We start from the raw sequence: 13738 nt of genomic DNA, 5'->3' as shown, positions 1-13738 counted from the left end.
ACACACACACACAAACTTGATGGCGCAGTGGTAGAGTTCCCGGCCGCCACTACGGTGGACTGTGTTCGAATCCCTTCCAGGGCTAAAATAATTTCAGAATCGCTGCGCTGCGAGTCGTTACCTCAACTCTCGTGGACGGGGAGTTCAGCTATGTGTGTGCGTGTGTGCGCGTGTAAGGTCACATCATTACCCATAGATTGGTCATATATGAGCTCTCTTCCGGGAGGGAAATAGCTGTCGATCACGAGTCCAACACGTGGTAGGTCCAACTGGGCGTGGTAGGTGAAAAGTAAAGGACAGGAACCAAAAAATGTTGTTCCTTTCCCGTTTACTACAACGGGGACCATTAGGTCGGATTAATGCACGATCTGTCACTGTCAGGATTCAGGAGGTGATTTGAATGCGATGTTCAAATCAACGAAGAGAGCGTTCGAAGAGTTTGATAGAGAAGACCGCAATGAGGTCATGGGAAGAAACTGATTGGTGGTGGTGGTGGTGGTGATGGTGGGTGATGCTGATGGTGATGACGATGATGATGACGACAATGACAACGATAATAATGACAACAACCATAAAGACAACCATGATGACAACAACCATGATGACAACAACCATAATGACAACAACAACAATAACAACAACAACAACAACAATAACAATAATAATAATGATAATAATAATAATGATAATAATAAGTAATAATAATAATAATAATAATTAGATAAACGAATAAAAATCAAAAGATGTCTTCCATACAGATATTTCAACTGCTAGAATGACATAGATGACATAGCATAAGCTTAAACCAAACACGAACTGACATGCAAACTGTGACAAGTCTCCAAGGTCAGCAGTGTACTGACCTGGGCTGACCCAGGGGGAGGGGTGGGGGTGGGGGTGGGGGGTCGTCACAGAAACGACTCAGGTCACGGACTTATTTGAACAGGTCGAAGAATTCAGTGCTGGCTGAATAATCCCACAAGAAATCTAATATTATCTTCTAAGACCAGCCTCACTTTTTACTTGGGTGCACTGTAAGATATATACTTAATTCTATGATCAACACATTTCACGTCATCACATTTCATAAATCTCTGACCAACGCCCAGCTTGGCAATTCAGATCTAGTGGAATAGTATTGACCTAAATACCTAGCAGATTACGGAATGTGTGTCGGGGGGCTATATTCATGGGGTCCCGTCTCTATACCTCCAGTTATCAAACTTTATCTTATATTGTTTCAACATCGTCACCTACCCTTGCGAAACAGTCACACTGTGACCAAAGAAAAATCACCAAAGAAGGACGTTTGGAATCAATTGAGTTGCCAGCGTTAACTGCTGCAACCTACAAGTTCAATAATTGACAAAGCATAATAGAAGGACGCTTGGAATTAATTGAGTTGCCAGCGTTGACTGCTGCAACCTACAAGTTCAATAATTGACAAAGCATAATAGAAGGACGCTTGGAATCAATTGAGTTGCCAGCGTTGACTGCTGCAACCCGGAAGCTCATTCATTGACAAAGCGTAATAGTCCTTGGGTAGACAAATGCGGGTGAATTCTTGGATTGTGTATGACATCGAGAACTGTAGATCTTCAAGGTGTCACCTCAAAATAGTTATTCCCGTTTGATTGGCCCGGTTAGGTTAGGTTACGTTAGGTTAAGTATGGTAAGGTTAGATTAGGTAAGGTTATGTTACTACTACAACTCGTTATAATGACCATAAGAGGGGGTTTACACTGTCTAACGAGGTATTTGGGGTTTAACCAACGTGTTCGACAACCAAATACCCCGTTCACACGTTCACACATCGCTTTAAACACGTGTCTGTCGAACCGCGTTCGACGGATCGTTAGACCGTGTAAAGGCCATCTAACCTCTTCAAGAACTCCCTGAAGGAAGCATGATTATTATTACACGTACCTGCCTATATCACACTACCTTTACTACATAGTTACTAAATCTATTTCATTCGTTAACCACTCTATAGGTAAACCAGTTCTTGCATATTTCCTTCTTAAACATATATTTTTTTTCAATTTAAATTTATTACGACGAGTCCTACCCTGCTGTCTTGTTTTGATGACCCATTTGAATAACTATTAGATTACCCAAAACTCTACGTCTTTCCAGAGAGTGTAAGTTAAGATGTCTAAGCCTATCTTCGTATGATAAATTTCTAAGCCTTTGTGTAATTTTTGTCTTTCTCCTCTGTACTACTTCTGGAAAATTAATATCCATTCCATAGGACGGAGAGCAAAACTATACCGGAATGACAACGCAGACAATTTTCACTCTATAATATACATGTGGAGCCTTTTTCTCTCATTATATTTTTCTTGTCCTGGACTAAATCATACGCAGACAAAAGACTGTCCACATGTTTACACTCAGTAATACGCGGAATTTCCTCGCGCCCCTGCGGGTACGGAGCCGCGTGTATACTCTCGAATACTGCGGCTGGGGAGACGACTATAAACGTCGTCATCTGTTTGGGCTCTGCGGCTTGCGGGTATTTCTCGGATTATGAGATCTGGGAAGCGGAAGGAGAGGCAGAAGTGGAGGAAGAGCGGGAGGCGAAGGAGGAGGAAGAGGAGAAAGAGGAGAGGTGGAAGAGGAGGAGGAGAGGTGGAAGAGAAGGAAGCGTAGGAACGGAGAAGGAAGAAGAGGGAGAGGTGGAAGAGGAGAAAGTGGAGGAGAGAGAGACAGAGAGGATGGAAGAACAGAAAGAGGAGGGAGAGGAGAAAGAGGGAGAGGAATAGAAATAGGAGAGGGAAGAGAACGAGGTGGAGAAAGGGATGGAGAAAGGAAAAAGGGGAGTAGGAGTAGGAGGAGGAGGAGGAGTAGAAAGAGGTGAAGTAGGGGAAAGAGAAGAAAGAGGAGTAGTGAGCAAACGTCTACAGAAAAACGAGATTGAGGAGATCGGAGAATTTATGATATACTGTACAGTAAACGGAGTGCTGGGTATTTTATACAGTCTTTCTATTAAAGTAGTTCTACAGAACAATATATTGTACTTATATTTGTGCTGTTGCTTTCGTTATCGTATTTGTTACTGGGCCTACAAACTTCCTTATCATTATCAGTCTAGATTTGGACATTACTATGTATTTGGGGGAACTTGAAGTTCTGATGGTGATTAGTGTATTTGATGTTAGGAACTCCCCTTATCAGGAGGCTATGACGGTGCCCCTCATAGAGGACTTTGCAGCGTGGAATCTAATGAACCATGACCTTGGTCCAACTCGCTGGCACCTCGACCTCCGCCGCAAGTAGCGACGCTCTAACCCGCTCGGCCTACGAGCCTTCATTGTTCTATAACACTGGTTCCCAACCCTGGGGTCGTCTAGCGTTTTTCATGGTGTTGCCAAGACATCTTGTATGCTATTTTTTTTTTTTTTTTTTTTTTGCAAAATATTAAAATTCAATTATGTTAACTTCGTCTTTTATAACCTTACATTACCTTTCTTACATATATATCTATTATCCTTTTCCCCTACTTTTTACAGTTAACAACTGGTCATATATACAGGGTGTCCATAAAGTCTGGACTAATAGGTAAAAACTTATAACACTTTATTTATAATCTTTAATTTTTATTCAAATAACATCTTCAATATGTTTTCCATCATTTGCAATGCAGATATTAATGCGTTTTACAAATTTTTCATGAATTTGATGCAATCAAATTTCGTGACCTTCAATTTTGGCACATTCGTCCCTATTTCGCTGAGTCAAGTCCATTAAGTTTGTTATTTCTACTGAGTACACTTTCTCCTTTAGCATACCCAAGAAAAAGATGTAAAAACTTATATTAATTTCTATAAATAAAAAACATCCAATCATTCTGTGTGTAGACTTTCTGGACACCCGGTATTAACACATATACAAATAGATTAGTGGGGTTGCAGTCATATCATAAGGATTATATTGGGGTCGCCTGAAGAAAGGTTGGGAAACACTGTTCTTCGACCTCAACGCAAGGGATGTTGCTGATTTGGGTTCCTATCCGCAGATATTCCAGGCGCTCGAGCACCCAGCCGAAGTGTCCAGCCAGAAAGAGGCTCTCAGCATCCTGAAGGAGAAGCGGGCCGCTTTCCTCAAGTTCTTAGCCAACAACTCGATCACGACGGCCGGCGGCGTCATCTGGGGCAGACCTAGGTCGCCCTTGGAGTACGAGGTAATGGGAAGATTTCTTGTTGCCAGTGGCGGCACACTAGGCGTTTGTCGCTAGCATGCTACTTGGATTTGCTACTTCGTTTGAGCTGGAACTACTTCGGTGACGATCTTCTGTTTTTCAAATTTTTGAAAATCCAATTAATCTTGCGTCATATAGTGAAAAGCTGAATGACGAACAAAGAGAATTTAAACTTATACAAATGTTTGACACATTATCTAGGTGTTTTCACGGAAATCTAGAATATTGTAACCGAAGTCGTTTCTACTCATACGAAGCACCAAAAGCAAGTAGCATGCTAGCCTAGCGTGCCGTCACCTTTAGAGTGAGGCAATGGGTCAATGCATGGTGATTGGGAGTTTTAACTTTGTGTGCATCTCACCGCAGAATGGTCACAATATCCCTTTCCCTCTTCTTCTCTCTTTCCCTCAATTGCCTTTTTCTAAAAAAAAAATAATTCCTCCTGCTCTTCCTCTGCTCCCTCCTCCTCCTCCCCCACGCCTCCCATTCCTCTTTCTCCTCCTCCTACCCCTCCTCCTATTCCTCTTTCTCCTTCTTTTACCTCCTCCTCCCCTTCCTCCTATTCCTCTTTCTCTTCCTTTACCACTTCCTCTTCTTCTCCGCCTATTCTTGCTTCTCCTATTTCTTCTCCTGCACCTCCTCCTTCACCTATTCTTGCTCCTCCTCCGCCTCCTCCTCTTACTCTTCTTTCTCCTCTTCCTCCTAGCACCTCACCACGTTCACGTCCATTTCCTCATCTTTCTTCTGTCACTTCCGTCAATTCCTCTCTGCATTTGCACACACAGGAGCAGCTCCTAACACTTGATTCTTTTGTAATTCTCACATTACTCTCTCCTGCCTCCTCCTCTTACTCTTCTTTCTCCTCTTCCTCCTAGCATTTCACCATGTTCACTTCTATTTCCTCACATTTCTTCTGTCACTTCCGTCAATTCCTCTCTGCATTTGCACACACAGGAGCAGCTCCTAACACTTGATTCTTTTGTAATTCTCACATTACTCTCTCCTGCCTCCAACTATGTATTGTTCCTAACATTTCCTCTCGCACTTAAGACGGGGTTTACACGTACTGACGGTTCGTCGAACGCGGTTCGACAACCAAATACCCCGTTCACACATCACTTTAAACACGTGTCTGTCGAACCGCGTTCGACGAAATGTTACACTGTTTAAACCCCCTCTAAGCTTCCACCCCTTTTTCCCCATGCTAAGAATCGTTATACATCTTTTCTTCAACTTTCCTTCTCTCTAAACTCTTTTCTTCTCACTTCTTCATCAACACCATTGCCACCGCGGTATCCTCAGCGACCAGCATATCCATTCTTTTTGCATTCACTTGACCAAACATATATGATATTCACATGTCTATCAAACAAGCGGAGGCATTATTCTCATCCTTGCCATAACTGACGTTTCTGTCGTCAGAAGAGCCTCGAAGCCGCGCTGGCGGAGTACGAGAGAGCGTTGGAAACTGCTGTTGGGGCAGGTGTCTCGGCGCTGGACCAGACGTATCGTTACCAATGGAACTACATCGAGAGCGTCTTCTTCGCCTCGACCGTGATCACCACCATCGGTAAGCAGAGTTCATCTGTCCCCGCCGGAGATATGATCGCAGTGTAGCGGATGGCAAAGATCACTTAATGCAATCCGTCCAAAGTCAGTTCTCCATTCTTCTCATTTTTTTTTTTTTTTTTTTCAACGAGCAACGGGCTGCACCCGACTCAGCTACGCGGGGCTCGGCCCTTCGGGGGAGCTCGCTTCACTCGTAGACGCCTTCAGCTAATCAGTCGTCTCCGTTGCAGTGACATCACCGCTCTCGGCTAATCAGTCGTTTCCGTTGCCATGATGTCACCACTCGGCCAATTGGGGGCTGGAAGCGTGTCCCTATGAGGGATTTCAGGTTTCCAGGCCGATTTAGATCGATATGAACAGGAATTCTTTCATTAGTATAAGGATGAGGGACTTCCCGTGCAACTCGATGGAGGAGGCAGACAAAATGCACGACCATTAATCTTTGCTAAACACAAGTTCAATGTCTACACTAACCCTTTCATTAAAGTGGAATACTCTTTTTCATTGCGGTGGTTCAATTACAATGTAAGTCAATGAAGGTGTTCATACATAACCATACAATTTTCCTTGACTGCAGTGCCGCCGCGGTTTCTGCGCGGTTCGAACCGCTAGTGTGAACAAGGCCTTATGCTCACCCTGCAGCAGGTGTGCTCTCCTAACCTCGCTCGCTCACGCGGGCTCGTTCTCAGACCTCATCTCCTCTTGTCCTTCCTCCGACGGCGACAGGATACGGTAACATGGCGCCAGTCACGGTGGCCGGACGCGTCTTCTGCATCCTTTACGGCTTCGTGGGCATCCCGATCACGCTCACCGTCATTGCAGACCTCGGGAAGCTCTTCGCCAACATGGTGTCCGCCCTCTTCGGCCGTCTCCGGAAGGAACTGAGGCACTGCGGACCCTTTCAGGTGAGGGCGAAGGGACGAGAACTGGCTCTCAGCTACAGTAACACAAAAACATTTTTTTTTTTTTTTTTTTTAAGATGTATTTCTATGGAATGGTTGGGTTAGGTTAAGTTATGGTAACTTAGGTTAGTTTAGGTAGTTAAAAGATCTATTTCTATGGAATGGTTGGGTTAGGGTAAGTTAGGTTAGTTTAGGCAGTTGTCAGATTAGGTTAGGCTACGTTAGGTTTGACCAGGTTAGGTAAGGTTTGGTTAGGTTAAAAGCTAGTTTCAAGTTAAAAATACGTGTTTACGTGCTTCTGAAATTTTACCCGAGGACTTCTTAAAATGCTTCATCTCGTCATTGAAATGTTCTTGGAGAAGTCTAGACTTCTACTATAAGTGAAGTCATATTCTAGTTATTCAGATGGTGGTTGGAGGTAGGACGTTGAAGGAAAAATATCCCAGTGTGTTAACCCCTTTACAGGTCACTCAGAAAGCTGGCGGGAAGCTGAACTCGAGGGGTCTCGTGGTTCTGGGTGCCGTCCTTGCGCTCTTGCTCTACATCGCTGTGGGAGGCGTCGTTTTCATCCAATGGGAGGACTGGACTTTCTTCGAAGCCTTCTACTTCTGTTTCATCACCATGACAACCATTGGCCTGGGCGATCTCGTACCAGGTACTGAGTCCCACTTTATTCATTCATTTATTTATAATTTATTGTACCAAGTCTCACTTTATCTATTCATTTGTTTATCATTTATTGTACTGAGTCCCAATTTATTTATTCATTTATTATTTATTGTACTGAGTCTCATTTTATTTATTATTCATTTATCATTTATTGTACTGAGTCCCATTTTATTTATTCATTTATTTATTATTTATTGTACTGAGTCCCACTTTATTCATTCATTTATTTATTATTTATTGTACTGAGGCCCACTTTATTTATTCATTTATTTATCATTTATTGTACTGAATCTCACTTTATTTATTCATTTATTTATTATTTATTGTACTGAGTCTCACTTTTATTCATTTATTTATTATTTATTGTACTGAGTCCCATTTTATTTATCAATTTATTTATTATTTATTGTACTGAGTCCCACTTTATTTATTCATTTATTTATCATTTATTGTACCGAGTCCCACTTTATTTATTCATTTATCATTTATTGTACTGAGGCCCACTTTATTTATTCATTTATTTATTATTTATTGTACTGAATCCCACTTTATTTATTCATTTATTTATTATTTATTGTACTGAGTCTCACTTTATTTATTCATTTATTTATTATTTATTGTACTGAGTCCCATTTTATTTATAAATTTATTTATTATTTATTGTACCGAGCCCCACTTTATTTATTCATTTATCATTTATTGTACCGAGTCCCACTTTATTTATTCATTTATCATTTATTGTACCGAGTCCCACTTTATTTATTCATTTATTTATCATTTATTGTACTGAGTCGCACTTTATTCATTTATTATTTATTGTACTGATTCCCACTTTATTTATTCATTTATTTATTATTTATTGTACCGAGTCCCATTTTATTTATTAATTTATCTATTATTTTTTGTACTGTGCCACTTTATTTATTCATTTATTATTTATTGTACAGAGTCCCACTTTATCTATTCATTTGTTTATTATTTATTGTACCGAGTCCCACTTTATCCATTTATTATTTATTGTACCGAGTCCCACTTCATTTATTCATATATTTATTATTTATTGCACTGATTCTCATTTTATTTATTCATTTATTTTTATTGTACAGAGTCCCACTTTATTTATTCATTTATTTATTATTTATTGTAACGAGTCCCACTTTATTTATTCATTTATTATTTATTGTATTGAGCCCCATTTTATTTATTCATTTATTTATTCATTTATTGTACTGAGTCTCACTTTATTTATTCTTTTATTATTTATTGCACTGAGTCTCACTTTATTTATTCGTTATTTATTTATTTATATTATTCAATAATATATTCACTTACTCAGTTACTTGTTTATTTATCTACCCCATTTCCTTCCTCATTATTTATCTATTCGTTTATTTATATATTACGGTTGTCTGTACCTCCGCCTGTGTTTTTGCCAGTGCGTGTACTTTTGTATACGACTGTCCTTTTCTCCTCTTTTCAATCATTCTACCTGCATGGTTGTCTGCATCTCTACATGAGTTTCGATTCCTCTGTCACTATGCGGTTACCTTATATATGTATGTATTATATATATATATATATATATATATATATATATATATATATATATACATATATCTATATAATGTATATATATATATATATATATATATATATATATTTTTTTTTTTTTTTTTTTTTTTTTTTCATGGTTAGATTCAATTCATGATATGCCGTCCCACTTGCAGCAAATTCCTCGGGACTGTGCTGGATGTGTCTGCAAAGGAAAGGAACGGAACAGGGCGTCCATAGGAGATGTTGTAGGGATGCAGGAGTTTCTCCAGGGAGGCAGGATCTTTTGTATGGGGAAGAATCTTTTGTATGGGGATAGGAGCTTTTGTATGGGGAAAGGAGCTTTTGTATGGGGATAGAAACTTTTGTAGGAGGCGTAGGAACTTTTGTAGGAGGGGTAGGAACTTTTGTCGTAGGAGGGGTAGGAACTTTTGTAGGAGGGGTAGGAACTTTTGTAGGAGGGGTAGGAACTTTTGTAGGAGGGGTAGGAACTTTTGTAGGAGGCGTAGGAACTTTTGTAGGAGGGGTAGGAACTTTTGTAGGAGGGGTAGGAACTTTTGTAGGAGGGGTAGGAACTTTTGTAGGAGGGGTAGGAACTTTTGTAGGAGGGGTAGGAACTTTTGTAGGAGGGGTAGGAACTTTTGTAGGAGGCGTAGGAACTTTTGTAGGAGGGGTAGGAACTTTTGTAGCGGGGCAGGATTCTTTTTAGGGGGGCAGGGTTTTTGTAGGGAGAAAATGTTTGTAGGGTGGCAGAATTTTTTGTAGGAGGGACAATTTTATGTAGGGGGACAAGAGTTTCTATAGGGGGGGGCATAATTATATCATACATATATGATACATGGTATAGGGTTGTATTAATTATCTAAGTTATACCCACTAGCAGATTGGGTGAGAGCGTCGCTAATTGATGCGAAGGTTCGAACACTGCCGCCAGCGAGTTGGACCACGGGCATGATTCATTAAATTCCACGCTATAAAGTCCTCTGTTAAGGGCACCATCCTTGCCTTCTGATAGGGTGAATTCGCGAAATTAAATCTAATAAATAATTCATTCAGTGCCCACGGTCAATGTGGATGCACCCAGCGCATATTTTTTTTTTTTTTTTCCTCTAAATGTGATAAGTTTCATTAAACTCTTCTTTGCTATTTTCTGCAGCCCGGACTGAGTTCATGCTTGTCTGTAACCTGTATATACTCATCGGTTTGGCCCTGACTTCGACAATCATCGAACTTGTTCGGCGACAGTACGCCGAGAGCTGGCAACAGATGAAGGTACGCATCGGAAGTCTCAGACATAAGTTCTTCAATACATTCAAGAATAATCTTAGGTCAGCGTAAGCAGAACTGAAGTGAGTTACACAGGTCAAGAATAACCTTAGCACAGCGGAAACAGAGTTGCATAAGGCAGTACTGAAGTAAGTTACACAAATCAAGAATAACCTTAGCACGGGGAAAACAAGAGTTGCATAAGTCGGTGGATGTTTTTGATCCTCTTGGAAATTCACGTCTGACCGAAGACAGAGGAACCCGTGCATGGTTTCGAATGGCAACTGAAGAAGGAATAGTAAAAGTAGAAAACATATGAGGATGGAACCTTAATTAAAGGTGTAACGTTTCGCTTGTTGAAGCCTTGTCAAGTACACAGACTACCTTACTATATAATTTCTCGATTATCTAAATTGTTAACATACTCTTATTATTATCAGTGCGAGGTCTTCTAACTCGACACTGCCATTAAACATTTCTATGACTGGAAAAACTAATATGATTTAACAGGAGTAGAAGAGCATAAATAATTATGCATCTTTTAACCCTCTGTAGGAGCTGAGCGGACGCTTGCATGAACTCTCGGGTCCTCTTGCGGATCACCTGAAGCGTCTTGGAGAGCAAGCGGGAGATATCAGCATCGATGTCCACCTCATGAAGGACCTGAAGGTAGCCTACGAAGTTAGGTTAAGTTAGGTTAGGTCTGTGGGAGTTGCTTGACGCAACATGAAGAGGTTAAGAATCCTGTTTTAGATCCCGTCATGCCCAAGGGATTTCCTTACATATAAGGGCTCTTGTAATTTGTACGCTTTCTTCATTTCCCTCTTGTATCACTTAGCACATCATTCCCATTCTCTTCTTTCTCAACAAAGTTACTTTCCTTTGTAAATACTCCTGAAGGTAGTCTACGAAGTTAGGTTAGGTTAGGTTAGGTCTGTGGGAATTGTTTGGCGCAACGTGAGGAAGTTAAGAATCCTGTTTTAGATCCCGTCAGGCCCAGGGGATTTCCTTACATCTAAGGGCTTTTGTAATATGTACGCTTTCCTCATTCCCTTCTCATATCACTTGGCACATCATTCCTATTCTCTTCTTTCTCAACAAAGTTACTTTCCTTGGTAAATACTCCTTCAAAAATTTATTATCTAAGTTTATTCTTATTGCATTTTTATAGAACTTTCTACTTTTAGTTTTGTGACTGACTCCTTCTCTGTACCCGAGTTTATCTTGGTAAATTTTTATGACAGTTTAGGTTCGTCTTCATATTTATCAATTACATATTTTTCTAAGTTTCTTTCTTGCTCTCTACGGATTCTCGTATATTCATTTAAAAGTTTTGTATTCTTCCTTTGTTCTATTCTCTTGTGTCACATCTCTTCTTTAGTTCTCTCTCACCATTTATTAAATAATTTTTCTCTCACGCATGTATGTTTCTAAACGAATTTTCGCATATTCATTTCAAGCTTTCTTGTATTCTTTCTGTGTTCTATTGTTTCTTTGCTTATCCTATGCCACATCTCCTTCTTTTCAGCTGTCTATCACCTTTTATTGAACCATTTTTTCTCTCACGCATGTATGTTGCTCTACGAATTTTCGCATATTCATTTCAAGCTTTTTTGTATTCTGTGTTCTATTGTTACTTTTCTTATCCTATATCACAACTCGTTCTTTTTAGCTGTCTCTCACCTTTTATTGAACCATTTTTTCTCTCACGCATGTATATTATTTCTCCTCTCATCCTATGTCACAACTCGTTCTTTTCAGCTGTCTCTCATCTTTTATTGAACCATTTTTTCTCACGCATGTACATTGTTTCCTCTCTTATCCTATATCACAACTCGTTCTTTTTAGCTGTCTCTCACCTTTTATTGAACCATTTTCCCTCTCGCGCATGTATATTATTTCTCCTCTCATCCTATGTCACAACTCGTTCTTTTTAGCTGTCTCTCATCTTTTATTGAACCATTTTTTCTCTCACGCATATCGTTTCTTCTCTTATCCTATGTCACAACTCGTTCTTTTTAGCTGTCTCTCACCTTTTATTGAACCATTTTTTCTCTCACGCATATATATTATTTCTTCTCTTATCCTACGTCACATCTCTCATCTTTCACCTTCGATTGAACCGATCTTTCTAATGGTCTTACACATGAATATATGTACGTATTCAACAAGAATCCACTTTGTTGGATAAGAAGAAATTAAATAGATGATATCCATATATTTCGATCACAGACTGTGATCTTCTTCAGTGGATCACAGTCCGTGATTGAAATATATGGATATCATCTATTTTATTTCTTCTTATCCAACAAAGTGGGTTCTTGTTGAATTTTACGAATGTGTTACGACATTACTTTGTAGTTCTATGTACGTATGTATCGAAAGAGAATGAGCAAATTAGGAACCTGTTATCACGAACACAATATTTTTCATTCTACAGGACCTAAGGAGCGCCATTCAAATGTCCAAACTGGAGGCCTTTTCGAAAATTGATCCAAAATGGCGCAACGACGCCAAGATGGCCGAATTCTTGCGCCTTCACTTGGGCGAAGGAGTCTACTCGACCGATCAGAGGCAGCCAAGTGACTTCGAGGCCATGGAGGGGCAGCCACTCTTCAGAAACAAGAAAAGAGTTATTCAGATCGTGATTTATGAAACTTCGGTTTGACTTCAGTTCATTGGTTTGCTTGTAGTGTTTCGGTTTTGGTGAGGCATCAGATGAAAGCCTACGTGAGGTTTCCTACAATCAATCTTTAACCCTTTAAACTCCGATGACAAGATTCTTGTCATTTGGTCAAATAAAACAAAAAAAGCATAAAACACCAAAATGCTTGATCAAACACCAGAAAAATATGACGTCAGTCCTCGCGCGGTCAAGCCGCATCAGATGATATTCGGATGTACGGGCCGGCGCGAGGCCTACCATATCCGGTTTTTCGTACACAAGCGGCTGACATGAGTTGAACGGGTTAAGGAACCAACATAGTCTAGAAAACCCGACGGTAATGGTGATTTATGAAACTTCGGTCTGATTTCAAATCAGCCTTTCTCATTGGTTTGCTTACAGTGTTTCAGTTTCAGTGAGACCGATAATAAAACCCAACATGAAGTTTCATACAATATTCATGGAACCAATAATGTATAGAAAATCCGACGGCACTTCAGGATATTTGCCTTTTCACAAAATTTGTCACACTTGAAAACAATAATTGTGTTCACCGAAATACTTATTTGCAGCCCTAACTTCATGCTACGACTAATTTTGATCTACTGTACGGAGGCAACAAGCAAAACCATAATTCAAATTTGATTGTTGCCAACTTATAAATCGAACGATTGTATTCCGTCGCCGGCAATTCACCTGCGTTTCTATCCATAAGGACAATCTTCCGTTTAAATTCAATAATTAATTATATATCTTTGAACATGCTCGTGCCCGCGCTTCCGCCCGTGAAGAGATTATCGCGCTTAAGTTGAAAAAGATATCAAGAATGAAGGAGACTGCAAGAGACCATAATACCTACACTAGGCAGTTCCATGTCTCATACCATCTATCATCCCTATCCATAAAACTATCTAA

At 40.0% G+C, this 13738-nt stretch overlaps 1 pseudogene; it reads left to right on the top strand.

Moving 5' to 3' along the window:
- The window catches only part of LOC143035660 (uncharacterized), a 43690-nt pseudogene extending 30864 nt beyond the window's left edge, over positions 1 to 12826 (top strand).
- Positions 12827 to 13738: the final 912 nt, after the last annotated feature.

This window comes from Oratosquilla oratoria, chromosome 19, assembly GCF_046742065.1.
Source record: "Oratosquilla oratoria isolate Oo_2021 chromosome 19, ASM4674206v1, whole genome shotgun sequence".
Classification (NCBI taxonomy): domain Eukaryota; kingdom Metazoa; phylum Arthropoda; class Malacostraca; order Stomatopoda; family Squillidae; genus Oratosquilla; species Oratosquilla oratoria.
The sequence above is the reverse complement of the archived record's forward strand: the minus strand, read 5'-3'. Positions and strand labels throughout refer to the sequence as shown.